Here is a 15,040-nt window from a genome sequence, read left to right on the forward strand (position 1 = left end):
CTACTTTTCAGCTTCTGCAAGAAATTCAGCAGCAATCTCAGAGGACTCTCCTCTCTAGCTCCCTGACCCCCTGCACAATGCTGCACAGGCTACCTTCATAAGCTCCTTTCATTTGGCCTAATAAAGTAAATTAACTTTCCAGCTCTTCCAAGGAGAATAGCCTTGAAAATGTACCTTGAGATGAATGCTTGCAACCCTTGAAAATACCTCTTGCTTGTGAAAAGGCTTCTGAGAAATGAATAGAAGGGACAATAATTACCAAAGAAGGGGAAAATATTGTTCATGCTGGCTGGGCAGGATTTGACCCAGCCCTTGCAGAGGTTGGGGAGAAGGAGGAAAGAGGCAGGGAGCTGAGACATTAATGGCAATCATTGTTCTGTGGGAAGCAATGTCTCACAGTGTCCACGGAGACCAATCTCAAATTATTCAGCCTAATAGTTCTCAAAACAAACTCTTATTCTGCTCTTTTGTGGCAGGCATGAAGCTTTCTCTTCAGGTCTCATTTTACATCTTTGGTAACTCAGTGCTGGATGGGATAACACTCAGTTGTGAAAACCCTGCAGGAGCCTTTGATGCAAGCATCTTCAAGACGCAGGGCTTATCAGCTCAAATAACACAACTGTCTTTTATCCTTTGTGTCCCAAGCTCACTGTTTCAGCACTTATATTCGTAATTCATTGCCTGGCTCTGGGTCTGGATCCATCAGGACAGACAACCCTGTCTATCTGTCTGCATTGCTGAGATATTTGTGTCTGCCTGGAGGCACCTGAGCACCTAAGCTCTGCTTATCTTCAATAATGTTTAGGTTCCTAATTGGTTAAAAGTCACTTTGGAAAGGGGGTCTTAAGAGCTGTAGACTTGTGGATGCTTTCAAAATGACTACCCCCAGGCCAGGCTGTCCATCTTTCCCTCCCTCCCATCAGGGACTGTATTCCCTCGGTCCCATCTGGCCTTCAGAGATGCCCGTGCACCTCCAGCACTGCAGTTCCTCCCTTGCTGGCCAGCTCCAGCTTGCGGACCTGCACGCTTTTCACCAGCACTACATCTTCTTCAAAAAAGGACAAATGATGTGGAAGAAGAAAAGGTGAAAACATGATAATAGCTGTGGGAAAAGGCTGCTGCTATAGATTTGACAATGCTGGAAATGGAGGCTCAGGGAAGTTTTTCTCCAAAAATTACTCTTTTCAATCTCAACAGCACACTGAAGGGAAGTTTAAGCACACTTTTTAACAGCTTTTGTACTCAAATTCCAAATTCACCTGTCTTCCCCAGCAATAACAATCTTTTTTTATCCAGCTGCGCATTTTGCTATAGAAATTTGTTTCCATTAAACTATTCCCTTTTGTCCTCTTAAAAAGCATATTTTAAATAATAACAGTGTAAAAAAAATTATATACTACCCAAAAAACTCAAGTCTGTCGACTGTGCACTCTTATACAAAAGTTCTCTCTTTCTTTCAACGGACTGATGAAAATCCTTTTCATAATGTCAAGGTGGAGATGAGAAAGAGGGAGAAAATTTCTGAGTGCCCAGCACAGCTAGTCATTTCAACAGGAAACACAGGGCAAACTCTGGTCTTAGAAAACTAAGTTACAGCACCAACATGAACCTGATGTTCTCTTTCTGCTTTGTAAAACACAATTTTGTAGAAGTTGGGATGGAGGCACACATTGCACTTCTCATCTGGGGAAAAAAAATGCACTTTTTCCATATTCCTTAAATCTTAACAGAAGAATGTGAATTCAATCTTAAAAAAATAAAAATAAAAACTATAACCATGGTAACTTTCACTACTACCACACTTTCAGGAGTGCAGCAGCCGCAGCTTAGCCATTCAGGGTTTCCCTGGGAAGGTCCACGCTTGGCCAGCGCTCAGAGAAGAGGCCCACCAGAAATCAAGAACAAGAACAGCAATATGAGAAACACAACCCTGGCTCGCTGTCCATGTCTGCACCAGCCTCTTCCCTCTTGGAAATGAATGCCATGAGGCTCCCCTTTGCGATCCACTCCTGGGGAGGATTTCCAGGTACGTGAACCCTCCCCAGAGAGACTTGCTCCATCCACGCGATCCCTGTTGGCTCTCTCCCACGGCCAGCTGTCTCACACCAGCTACTTCTCTCACTCCGGAGACGCAGTCGACAAGGTCACCCCTTACCTTTGCACCTGTGTGTCGCTGCTGGTTCGTGCTACAGTCATGAACGTCTCCTAGTTGTTGTCTGCAGGGGCTGGGAGGCACACTGGACACAGCATTCGGGATCCCACGAGATGGTCACCAAGCCCAGTATTTGAACTGCAAGGAAAAAAAAAAGAAAACATAAGAGGGAGTTTCATCAGGGGGTACAAAAGATTGATTGACAGCTTGATTAACATAAAGCCATCCCAGGGACAGCACAGCTACTCAAGTTATGGATCAGACACAGAGACGCGGGGACCAGATGTGAATGGGAAGAGGACCAAGGGGAGGTCCAAATGAGATCAACTGCTCAACTTAGTTACTAAAACAGAAAAGAAATCCACCTGCCACCGGAGGAGGGACTGTAAGAAATGCTGGAAGGGGACCTGGGACTGAAGTAAGAGGAACGGCTCAAATGCCAGATGGGGACTGAAAGAGATGCAGGGGAGATGAATAGCTCTGGGTGTGCACAGGGCAGATGGTACAAGACGGACATCAACGCAGAGCTCCTGGAGGAGTGAGGAGCCACTGCCACCACCAGCACCAGCCAGCCAGCCCAGACAGAATTTAATAAGCTTAATAATCATCCTTACACCTGGGTATTGGTCTCATAAATGTGTTTTTAAATCTTAAGTGTGATTTTATTGTCCTCATCGGTCACTTCCAACCCCCTCTCTGTTTTTCTCTTACTTTTGGATGCCTGGCTGGCCAGGGCTCTCTATGCTTACCACTGCTGTCAAGCTCCTGCTCACCTGTGATGTGAGACAACCAGTATAGCAAGAAGAAGTGACACTGATGGTAACAATACTCATCTTTGTGATATTCAATGTCTTGTTTTATTATCATCAACATAATAACAATAATACCAATATTAGTGACAACCATTTTATTATTCCTCCTGTTAGTAATATTCAGACATGACCTAAGAGGTATTTCAGAAAGACAACACAAATCCAGTGCAAGATCCAGGAGAACAGGGCAGTTAATTAAACGTCAGAGTGATGGACAGAGCTGGGACAAGTCTGGAACAATATCAGAGAGCTGGACAACCTCTGACAAGTGCAGGGGGATGGATGGATCTGGGACACCTCCTACCTACACACATCTTTAAACACAACATTGCTTCCTGCTCTGTTGCTGTTTCATTGACATGCAAGTGGGGAAATTTTCTGGAGAAAGCTGCCTTCCAAGCCGTGTCACTGATCACAGTCTGATCTGGTGACATTTTATTACCTCCAAATGGTGCAAAGGAAATAAAGAGCCCCATTGAAAATGACAGCATCTTAAATGTGGGGTTTAACCAGCATATGTGTGAACCCACAGCAGGTAGGATTTTTTTTCGCAAAAGATTTCTTCTCCTTTTTCCAAACTAGACATTCACAAGAGAGGCAGGTGGAGGACAGCGAACGGGGAGAGAGAATAGCAGCTGGAGGGTGTTGCAAAACTCCAAGAATAATATTACAGAACAAAAGCAAGCCTGTGACAGATACCGGGCAATCTGTAAGTCATCAGGAGAGTGGAGAGCATAATAGACTAATCAATCAGGTAGACAAGGGTGAGAAGTGTCACAGGGAGGCAATAGGTAGTTGGAGGTCAGTTATGAAATATAATCTTTAAATTGGAAGGAGAAGGACAGTAGCGCAAGAACAATGACAGGTATTTGAATGCAGGTAGGTGAATGTTGGATTGGTGATTTCCAGGAGAGCGAATGTCGGATGAGAATATTATGGGGGTAAGAAAAAATAACCTGGTATTTTAGAGACGGGCACATATTCTGTAAAGTGAAAGGCTGAACTGGTGAGACTTTAAAGTGTAGCTCCATTTCAGAAAATGCTGTTGAAAGACAGACAGTGGGGCTCCCTGTTGCTTGTTCCTCTGGGTTTCCAGACAAAGTTTGTCAGGTTAGAAGCAAAAAAAGTGATGCTTTTCCTAAGCGTCAGTCCTGCAAATACCACCTGGGATCTGAAAGCCAAGCCAGATCCTTTCTAGCTTGTGCTCTCTCATCAATGATCCTGGCATGCGTAATCTCTAATCTAGTTAGCTAAGATGCAGGGAAGTTGCACGCTGCCATGCATGAGAAGATGGGGATTCTGCAGGTGAATTTGATTATTCCTTCTACAGAGAAAGTGGGAGTCAATAAGGCACAACTCACTCTCCATTAGCTATCTGGGCTACACAGTGACAAGAAGAAGCCAAGCAGCAGCATTTACTTCTCTTGCTAAGCTAAGCAGGTATAGTACCATTACACCCAAAGAAAACTTAACATGAAGTTATTCCTACCAACACTTTTCTGACCTTAAGTGCATACTACAAAGGTGTCACACAGCCCTTCTAACAACAGCTAAACCCAAGCAATTAGAGCTGAATGAACAATTCGTAATGAATAATCGGTTTGGCGAACTTCACCTCATTTTATGCTCACAAAATGTTCACACACAGATTGCAAAGTTCTCCCGTTTCTTTGTTAATGGAAATAACTTGCCAGTTTTTCCCCTGAGCAAATAGCACCATAACAGTTCATTCAAAACAATATATATTTGAAACACAGGCTGCGCTGATGGGCTATGCCAGCCACATGGTGCTGTTTCAGCTCCTCCATTGGGTTAGGGACTGGAGCGGCTCCAAGAATTGCAAATCAGGATTGTTACCTCTCTTGTTTGAAATTCCCTTTTGCCAAACCTGTCAGTGTTAGAGCATGTCCACTGGACCGAATATCAGCCATGGATATGGCTAACATGGGAACAGAGCTAGCTGTGGTCCCTCTACAGGTGATGGAGAGGGCCAGGTATCTTCAGAGGCCACTGGAGAGGTGGACACCAAGGACACGTTGGAGAACCTGGAGACCTTAAGATGAAGAGCCTGACTCGCTTAAACTACGTGCTTAACTCTCCATGCCCAGTGCTGGCTGGGGCAGGCCAGATCCTGTAGAGAAAGGGGTACCAGTTTGCAGCCCAGGAGGTGGAACACTGCTCACGTGAGCATGGACCAAGGGCCGGCAGCCGACCTGCCTGGATGCTAATGAAGCCAAGAACAATGTGTGCTCTAACGGACTGAGACACGCAGGGAGATAAGGGAGCGCGGGGCAATAAATCAGGCTTTCAAAGCAGAGCATATTAGGAGATCAATGGGACAGATATTAGACTGAAGGAGCGAGCACCAGAGAGACAGGAGCAATTCTGTTCCTCCTCCTTCCCCCTGTTGCTAAGGAATTTTTTTTTCCATTTAATAACATCCTCATTGTTTTTAAATGAGCAGCAAAGCCAGTGGGTTCCACGTGGCTTTAGCAATGTGTTTGTGAAAGGGAAAGTGACTGGCTCCTAGCAGGATTTGATAAAAGCCTCTCCAAGCTCTGAGTGATTTACAGCTCGGGAAAACAAACACGGACTGATACAAATGCAGAGAGAGGGAAAGACGGCACCAACATCCAGGTACACTCAATTACCAATTCATCAGCCCAAGTGAACTTGAAGGGCTTTTCAAACTCTACACAGCTCTAAATTAAAGGAAATCTTTAGATGGATAGCATTCTGCCATAGAGGGAGAAGAAGACTAATCTGTTGATCTTCAGCTCGGCAGCCCTCGCCTTTTGCGGGCGAAGGGCCACGGGCGAGGGGGGCAGGCGGCAGCTCCCACTCCTCCTGTGAGACTGGGGAAAGGACCGAACGTTGGGATGCCTTTTGCGCACTGCTGCAAAGCTGCCGGCACACACCTCTCCCTCCCTCCTCACCATGCCATGCCCCAGTCACCAAATGGCCTTTTTTTCCTGTCTCTGCTAGAAACTCTGCTTTCGCCTGCCCTGGAGGTATTTATGGCAAAGCTGTGAAAATAACCGATTTTTTGGATCATTGGCTGAACTAAAAAAAAAGGAGGAAAAAAAAAATCACTGCACAGTGACCCCGAATTGGAATTGCCCAGGCTCTCCACAGCAAAATATATATAGAAAAAAATATATATATCTATAGTCAACCGATTGTTTAATTCAATCTGAAACTAACTCATGGGGAATGTCATTTTTCCCTCCATCCCCTGCCTAGAAACCCATTTTTTCACGAGAAGAGATGATTTACAGCTTCCCAGCTCCACGCTCCAGCAGCACTGACACCAATGTGGTGTTTGATATCTTTCCCTGTTGCAAGAAGCTCCTCAGTGGCAGGGGACGGAGCCCTTCAATGCTATTGTGATAAAAACTCACAGACAGCTGGGGGTAGCAACAGCATCGCAGGAACAGAGGGAGTCCGGCCGCCGAGAGACTGCAGGAAACTCTTTGTTAATTGTTCATGCAGAAACTGTTTTCATTTCAGTGTCTAATTGATATCTTGGGGAAACGGCATCTTTCGAAAAGACAGCGCATCCTCCCCAGACTCCGCCTGTGCGTGCTCAGGCGAGGTGCCCCACGCTGCCTGTGCTGACGGAGTGACTTGCTGCCCCCCAAGGCAGCAGCACTGTCCCCGTCCCCCCCGTCCCACGTCCTCATCCTGCAGGTTTGGAGAGCTGAACCGGCGCGAGAGCTGTGGGGCGGCTGGAAGGGCGGGTGCTGAGCTCAGCCTTTGGCAGAGAGGACACTTTGGAGAGTTTTGCACTGGGAGATGGCTGTTCATCAGCAAGGAGAGCTGCGTCAGCCTCCAGTATCCACTCAGGGGTAGGGACTGCCCGCATCCCTTTGGGAGCTGCCAGCACCATCCCTCCTCCTGCCAGAAGGAGCATTGAGCCCTTAATTTCCCACTGGGTATCAGCCCTCCTCCCTTCTCTTTCCTTAGGCCTCCTCCAAAGACAGCAGCCATCGCTCACACATGCAGCTCCAAGGCAGCTCTGAACTATTTAAAAGCACAGCAGGTATTTTAATTATTCACGTCAAGCTCGCCTTGCTTGCTAACGACTCTGTGAAGCTGTCATAGGCAGCATGGGGTGGAAAAGAGCCCTGCCAGGCAGCTTCCCATGGCCCAGCCTCGGGGCAAAGCTTGGGTCTGCAAAACAGCCATGATCAGATGTTGTCACTGAGGGCAGAGGTAGCACAGGGAGCAGCCTGGCAGATCTGCCCGGTCCCATGCAACACTTGCTTGCCCACCCAGCCCACCCTGTGGCCACCATTACGACATCTCGCATGCTCGATGCGAGAGGCCTGGAGTATCTGCCGAATGTTTTGCTGTTGCTGGGAGCTGCTATGCCCCATGCTGATAGATTAGCTCTTGTAATATTTTAAGGGTGCTGGAATTACCAAGATGCGAGGAAATAGAGGGGTACTTATATAGCACAGCTGGGCGGCTTCAGACGAAGACAATAGCGGGGATGGCATGCTTCCTCGCTGCCTTGAGCTGCTCCCAGGGTTATATGCAAAGAGATGCTTTGGAAATCAAGCCCTTGCTGCCCTGCAGCAATGTCTCTACTTGCTTCATCCTTCCTGGTGCCATCAAAAATATTTGCTGAGATAGCATCCGCTCTTCTGACCCACATCCCTCCCTGGGGCCTGGGACTGGGGGCTTGAGGCAGACCAAGCTCTTCTTTTGCAAGGGGAAATAGGTGCAGAAAGAAGGATGATGTCCCACTTTCATGGCTGGAAGAAAGCCAGCTTGTGTTAAAGGCAGCCAGCCTTGCACCAGCCTCACAGAGGCTATTCTCAGCTCCAGAGTGCAGGTGTGGGGCAGACACAGGCATCCCACCTGCAGAGAAGGTTTGGGGCTGTGGGCTCCTTCATTTTGACCCCACTGAGTCTCAATTAAATGCGAGCTTTCTTTTCTGGACCTCGAGTTTTCTATCTGAGATTGTTCCTTTCCCTTGGAGGTTGCTCTTGTTTATTTCTCTTATTTCTGATAATTATGAAGTGACTCTTCTTCCCTGCCTTTGCTCACCATTGCCTCAGCATAAATTTGGAGGATTTCCAAGAATATTCAGGACCCACTTTCCCTTGCCTCTATGCGAGCAAGAGCCTCATCATGGGTAACCCCAAGCTTCAGGGCTCTTCTCTAGCAGTAACACCCCGTGGGCAAAGCCTGCGAGCAGAAAGCACCCCACAAAAGCACATCCCCTGGTTGCAGAGCTGGGGTCTTCAAGCCTCCTGGACCATCAGAGCCAGCCCCTCTCTTTTTAACCTATGTGGTTTTTAATGCTAATTTCCACCACATGCCCAATTCAAAGCTCTAATAATGAACAACTGCTTTCTTCCTTTCCTTCTGATTTCATATTCATGAGTCAGGGTTTCCTGGCACTAAACGTAAATGCTAAACGGAAATCGCTGCACAGTGACATGTCTGTGTAGCTTCACTGTCCATTTATTTGCCTTTTCAAAGAGCTGCTGTGTTAAGCAAACATCTCTGCCTGGATCCTATCTGGAGGAGTTTGTCTGGTACAGCATGGTGCCTGCCGGGGTGGGGGAAGCGACTCTGTGTGATGGTGTCTCATAGCTCTGTTTTTGCTTCAGGGTATTTCTTGTACAATAGTTGAAGCTCGGTGAATACCTCAACCTTTTCTTGAATATTTGCTTGAATCTTGGCAGGCTGCGTTCAGAGCTGACACAGCGAGGACTGAAGCAAGGAACTCCAGAGAGAAACACATCAATCGCTTCGGCTCGGACTCCACCAAGGGCTCCTGCGGGCAGCAGTGGGCAGATGTCTTGGCAGGGGAGGCAAAGAGACACCTGTAACATCACTGGGCAAATTATTTTTTCTGGCAACTAGAAAATTCACACACACACGCAAAAAAAACCATTTCAGGATTCATCCAAACTTACTGCCCTCTCCCAAAAAAAGAGGGACAAAAGGCATCTTGAAAAGGGGAATGTTTTCTGTTAACCATAATGGTCAAAATGTTTCAGTGTATTTTTCTTGAAGACTATGCTTCCATGTTGAATTGAATTTTTTAAAACAGCAAGGACAAAAAATAATCTAAAAGCAAAAAAGAATTAAATCTTCATGTATTTCAAGGTGAACCGAGATGTTCTTCTCTACAGAGCCACCAAAGGTGAGTAGTCTCTCCTCCTTCTAACTTGCCTGGGATGGAAGCTTTAGACACACAAACTGGCACCCTGAAGTCCCCCCTCCATCAGTCCACCCTGCCTTGTGGAGCAACACATCTGCCCACCTCTGCTGGTGAACCATGTTGTCCCACTGGAGACACCATCGTCCTCACCTATCTGCTCTGCAATCAGACAGGAAGGGATATCACCACCCTGGGAGCAAGGACAACCACCTGGGGCTGGAGTTGGGCTGTGCTTACCTCCACTCACTGTCTGGTCTTTTCATGGAAACACCAGCTGAAGGTGGCTTTGCTCTAAGACGTGGGCTGGAAAGGGGAGCAGCCAATGTTCAAGCACTCTGGGCTGCTCTGCCGGTTTTGCTCTTGCAAAGGTCATCTCCACGGGGCAAGGTGGGCAGTGAGGAATGGCAGTGGGGGATATGGCAGCTCTTTACTTGTCCAGTGTGAGAGGCTTTACCTCCTCTCAGCTGCCTCCACTGCAGCCTCCTTCTCCAGGGCTCCATGGATGCTCTGCAACTCCTTACAGTCTTGTTACTCTATTGCCTTCTCCCTTTCCTTCTGCAGTCATCCATTGCCTATCCCTGTCTGCCTTTCCCCAAACACTTCAACAAATGAGCTCATAGGAAGGCAAGAGCAAGGATGAGAGATTAATTTCAGACCGTGAGAAATGAACTCACAAATGTGAGTGTTTGCAACTACCAGCTGAAGAGTTGTGCTCCTGCTCGTGGAGGACATGCTCTGTGGCATGTGTTCAATCAAAGTAACCAATGGGGACCACATTTTGAATATTATCTACATGGAACAGACTCTTTGTGAGGAAATTATGCAGCAATATTTAATGGTGACAATGATTCAGCAAGTAATAGAAAGAAATATTCCTCAAACCATCATCAACTTCTCATGGATAACTCCCAGATGGGACTGAGGGTAAAAACCCTTTCATTAAAAAGCTATTCAGTTATGGTAAAACTGCCATATGTGTCTGACTGAGACAGAAGAAGTCTGATTGTCAAAAGTGACTTCAGCTTGAAAGCTGCAGGGAAATCAGAAAGCTACTTCGCATTTGAACAGGGGTTTTGAAATCTGTCTTTAGGGACCTGAAAGCATAGCTAGATCTCGCACAGCTGAAGGTGTCTTACAGCTGGATGTCTAGGTTAAGGTAATTGTCTAGACTTCTTTTATCATCAGTGAACAGAGAGATGCACACCAACACCCACAGAGTGATTCATTCTTCCTGTCTTAGACATCTATTTTTGGATGGGATGAATTACATTCTGGAGGTGTTAAACTTTCTCCACCGACTATGGAGGAGTCTAGCTGATGAACTTAGCCTAGACACTTAATCTTTATATTGCTAGAACAGGCAGTGCTTGACTGGTGAGAGCAACCCAAGTTGTGGCAATACAGTGTCATAGCAATGGTAGGCTGGGAGCACTTGGCCAACACCTACAGTGAACAGACACAAATGAAGCAGTTCTCTCTGCAGGCAGGAGACGGATGAGGAGAAATCCTCTCTCCTCATCATAAGCACGCACTGTGGTGATCTCAATATTTAACTAAGACCTGAGGACACTCTGGTGCCTGATCATCTCATCTGATTCATTTATGTCGTGTAAAAGGCACAGATTACATCCAGTCCCTTCCAAAGTGTGGCCTGAAAGTTGTAATTTTGCGGTCCAGGGAGGAAAGCAGGGACTGGTCTCTCAACTGAGTGTAGCCTTTCAAAAAGATCAGTCCTTTTACTGAGTTTGGGTTTTCCTGAGATTAGCAATCCCAGGCTTCCAAAAATCAACAATTTAATTCTGAAAAATCAGCTGTATTCTGTACCCATCTTCTCAGTTTTGAACAGCCATGTATTGCAATTTTAAGGGTTTGGTTACAACCTTGAGAGCTATTTTGTATACAAAAGGCTCCATGTCTCAGTTTTGCTGTAGTCCAGGGTCAATGCTAATAATCTACACTGCAAAAATAATCCTACTATCTTCTAGGGGATTTCTTGCTATGAATCTTCCAGAAACCAATGAGATTATTACTGCCATGACTTCAGTGGGGGCCAATTTCAGTCCTCTCAGAAAAGCAAGATCTATACACCTCTTAGAGCCATCACGCCCAAACATCTCCAGCTTCCACTCCTGCAATATACCATGTGCCAGGTAATCTGTGCAAAACCCAGGACTGGAGATCCAGGAACTCTACAGGAAAACCAGACACTGCAACTTCAAAGACCAACATCAGAAAATCAAATAGAAATAGGGAAATAAATGGAAGGAGAAGTTACCAGAGGAAGGCCAGACTGCCATACATAAATAGCTTTCTAAAAGAAATGTTTGCAACTGGTTCTGAGCAGGATAGCTAAATTACGAAAAGCATGTCAGGACCCTTCTCCAAAGCCAACAAACATGCAGAAGGAGTGGGAATAAAATTCATGAGGCTAAACACAAAGATGGAGGATTTTTAACTACCCAACGTTGTGGGCTTTAATTCACAAGGAGAAAGATTTGTGCTCTTTCCTGGGGCATATTACTGCCAGAAGCAGAATGCAGCTGATGACAAAAAGCTGATGGCTGGAAGCCAAGAGGTTCCTTACGGACCAAGGAAATGCCTTGAAGACTTCAGTTCTCTATACCAATTGGCTTATGCCTGTCAGAAAAAAACAGTGTTTTTTCCTGACCCATCTGGAAAATCAAGATGGATGATACTTATTAAAGGGGATGTTCACGGTGGTCATGGGAATGTGTTCAAGACAGGCTTGAGCGAGACCTTCAGTTCACAGTGTGATACCAAAAGTAACGTAGACATGTGAAGTGTGCATCTATCTGTTTATCTAGGAACATACACACATGCACGACACATGGGCTTCTTACAGCCTAGTGATATAAATTGGACTCCTGTGAACTGAAGAGATTTACTTAATGGTATGACAGTCCAGCAGGACAGATACAGCACTGATGGCTTGGTTTCTCCTTTTCGTCTTGGTTTCTCTTTTTCTGCCTTCTTCAGCCATTGAGTTACCTGGCACAAGTTTCTACAGCTGTGCCTCAATTTTCCTGTATTTAAAAACAGGCTAATGTGACTGTGATGTGTTGGAGATCTCTTAAGGAAAGACACCGCATGAGATATTTTTCTATTTTAAATCTTGAAAAGTGCTAGCCAAATGCTAGTTCTTAAATACAGCTGGTGAATATATAAGGAAAATTGATTTCTGCAGAAGACTACATCATTTAACTGAAAAGTCAATAATCATCTTCCATACTAGCATTTAAATATTTGACCGAAAACATTCAGATAACGGTATATTTTTGGTTCAGATTGTTCACTGGAAAGCAGGGAAAACACAGCATTAGGTTCAGTATTAAATACTATGTTGACAGAGAACACAAATGTCAGTATGACCATCTTAGAAGAGATATTTTAGAATATGTAAAATTAAATGACTCAGGATTACTCATGCTGATATCTTACAAGAAGCAGTGAAAGCTTTTATTCCAAGAAAATTCTTGGAATTGCTAACAATGTAAAGAAAATATAGTTACAAAAAACCTGCCTTTTCCCTTGATAAAGAAATACAAAGACTTCAGGCTCCAAAGATGAACACCGTAAACCAAAAGCAAGACAGAATACTAAAAAGTCTAACAGAAATCTCAATACATAATCAAGGGAAAAGGCAAAATCACAAATAAGTGGCCAAAGGAGACTTCCATGAAAGGGGCAGTAAGATAAAAGAGTTTGGCTTGCCTTCTTACAAGCGAGTTTATATACATGTACAAAAATATGGAAATTTTTCAGAAAAAATGCAAAATTATTTTAATAAGATGTAGCTCAGTTGGGAAAAAGAAAAAAAAACAAAGTGCCCAACACTACAGTATCATACCAATGGTCAAAGGGCTGAAAAACATTTAATTCCTGGCAAAGGCTGTGACCAGCTAGCCCTACAGTCAGGCAGTCCTGGTCAGATGCTAGTTCACTTTCCAACCAGAAAGTTGCATTTCAGCAAAACTGAAATTTCTCCTGACATGAATTAGTTCTGGTAAAATCACATTTTAAAAGAACTAGAAATGTTTTGATAAATCAAACATTTCGTTTTCAAGACTTCAGGAGAATTTTTAATTTCTATTTTTGTCACATAATAAATCTTCAATATTCATATCTAAATGCCTTTAAAATTAACCTGAAATATATTTTAATATTAACTTAACATTCTATTCAGAATGCGAACAAATGTCAAAATCTTATAATTTCCTGCAAGATACAAATTCTTCTATCACCTCCTTGCTGAATTTTCAGGCTTTCCAGGTGTCTATTCCAGAACTTGTACCAAAACATAAGAAAAAGGCAGACTCTTGAAAACCGTGAGGTATGTTGTTGTTATTCTAGTGTGAAACAAAGGGAAATCTATAAGCAAACGTATCTGCAGCCCACAGAATCAGACTAAAATATGAGCATCAGGACTGTAGTCTGTTAAACACCCTCGGTGCACAGTGAACTGCATTCACCCAACCTAGGTGAAGAAATAGGAATCTAAAAATACTTTTGGGTACAGAAAAAGCATCTGACTGTGTAGAGTGGCCATTCCTTGTGAACCTTCCTTTTTTGTCTCAGTTTGGTTTATATTTAGAAATTCTATAAATATCTTCTATTTAATCAAATGAAATAATGTTTTGATAGCTGATTCACTCATTTAATCTCCCCAAAAGAAAGGCTGCAGATAAGACTGTTTTCACTGCATCTGTTTATCTGGCAGAAGAAACTAATTTCAATGGAAATGTTGCAAAAAACAACCCTTTCTACCCAGATGCTATATTTCCATATTTCTGATGCCATCCTGCTTGCAACCATTTCTTTAGATTTATATGAATTAACTAGCGTAGGACAGATACCAGACTACAAAGTAAGTATTCAAAAAAGTAACAATTGCTTTTGATGATGACTTTGGAAGCTCAAAACAAAAGCTGTAATCTCTTGTCCATATACAAAAATAAACATTATGGGATGAGTTTAATACACCTAAAAGTTTTATCCTATAAGGTGCTTTTATATAGTTTCAGAATGAAACTGCAATCTAGAACAAAGTATGCAGGTTCCAACTAGGCAGATAAAGCAGCATGTGTATGAACTTAATTCTTCCTGATTTCTACTCATTCTGTGGGTTACTTCTGCAACTATCCACGATCTCTTAGGTGCTTAGAAAAAAGTGCAACCATAACTTTACAGGCTTTTTTTAATAATAAAACCTATTGAGTCAAGTGTAGTTCTTCACAACTGTTTTTAGAGCAAACTAGTATTAAGCTTCAAGTAAGAGTACTGACCAGAAGAACAATAGATATCTGGGACAGAAATTAGGAATAATTTGTATTGAATCCAAACTGGAGACTCTTTCAACCTCTGTGGGTCTTTCTGCAAGCAAGTTTAAGGAATTGACCATCAAGAAAAATCTGTAGTGTAAGATAACACCATAAGATAATGCCCTGTGCTGTGCCCACCTGCACCAAAATGAGTTAGCTGTACTGGTACGAAGTTTGTATGAGGTATAGAGCAAGGGAAAATTAACCCTTTTGATCTCAGGGAATGGGCAAAAGATGTAGCGTAATACAATTTTCCACAATTATGATCCTCCTATTTTCTCCTAAAGCACTTGATTTTTATGAAAACAGCCTGGAAGATTACAGAAAGTATTTAGGATTTGTATAATAATAATGATTATATGGTGTAGTCAGGGAGTAGGATTTTACCTATATTTACTGAGCTGAAAAGACAGGTTCTAACTCTGCAAAAGTTTGATGGTAAATTTAGAGTCTTCAGGAGCATGGTGGCAGGCAGAAGAGCAAAAGAAAAAAATATTTGTCACTGGTTTTAGCATGACTGCTTTACAGCATCAAGTCCTAACTGCTGTCAAGATTT

At 43.9% G+C, this 15,040-nt stretch overlaps 1 protein-coding gene across 2 annotated transcripts in view; it reads right to left on the reverse strand.

Annotated features, from left to right (window-relative positions):
• ELFN1 (extracellular leucine rich repeat and fibronectin type III domain containing 1) overlaps positions 1 to 15,040 on the reverse strand; it is a 109,653-nt gene that overhangs the window by 47,229 nt on the left and 47,384 nt on the right. For both annotated transcript variants that reach the window (XM_052773044.1, XM_052773043.1), the window contains exon 3: positions 2,156 to 2,290. The gene's annotated coding sequence lies outside the window, so the exon portion shown is untranslated. The remainder of the gene's footprint in view (positions 1 to 2,155; positions 2,291 to 15,040) is intronic.

The sequence above is a fragment of the Harpia harpyja genome, chromosome 21 (genome assembly GCF_026419915.1).
Source record: "Harpia harpyja isolate bHarHar1 chromosome 21, bHarHar1 primary haplotype, whole genome shotgun sequence".
NCBI lineage: Eukaryota > Metazoa > Chordata > Aves > Accipitriformes > Accipitridae > Harpia > Harpia harpyja.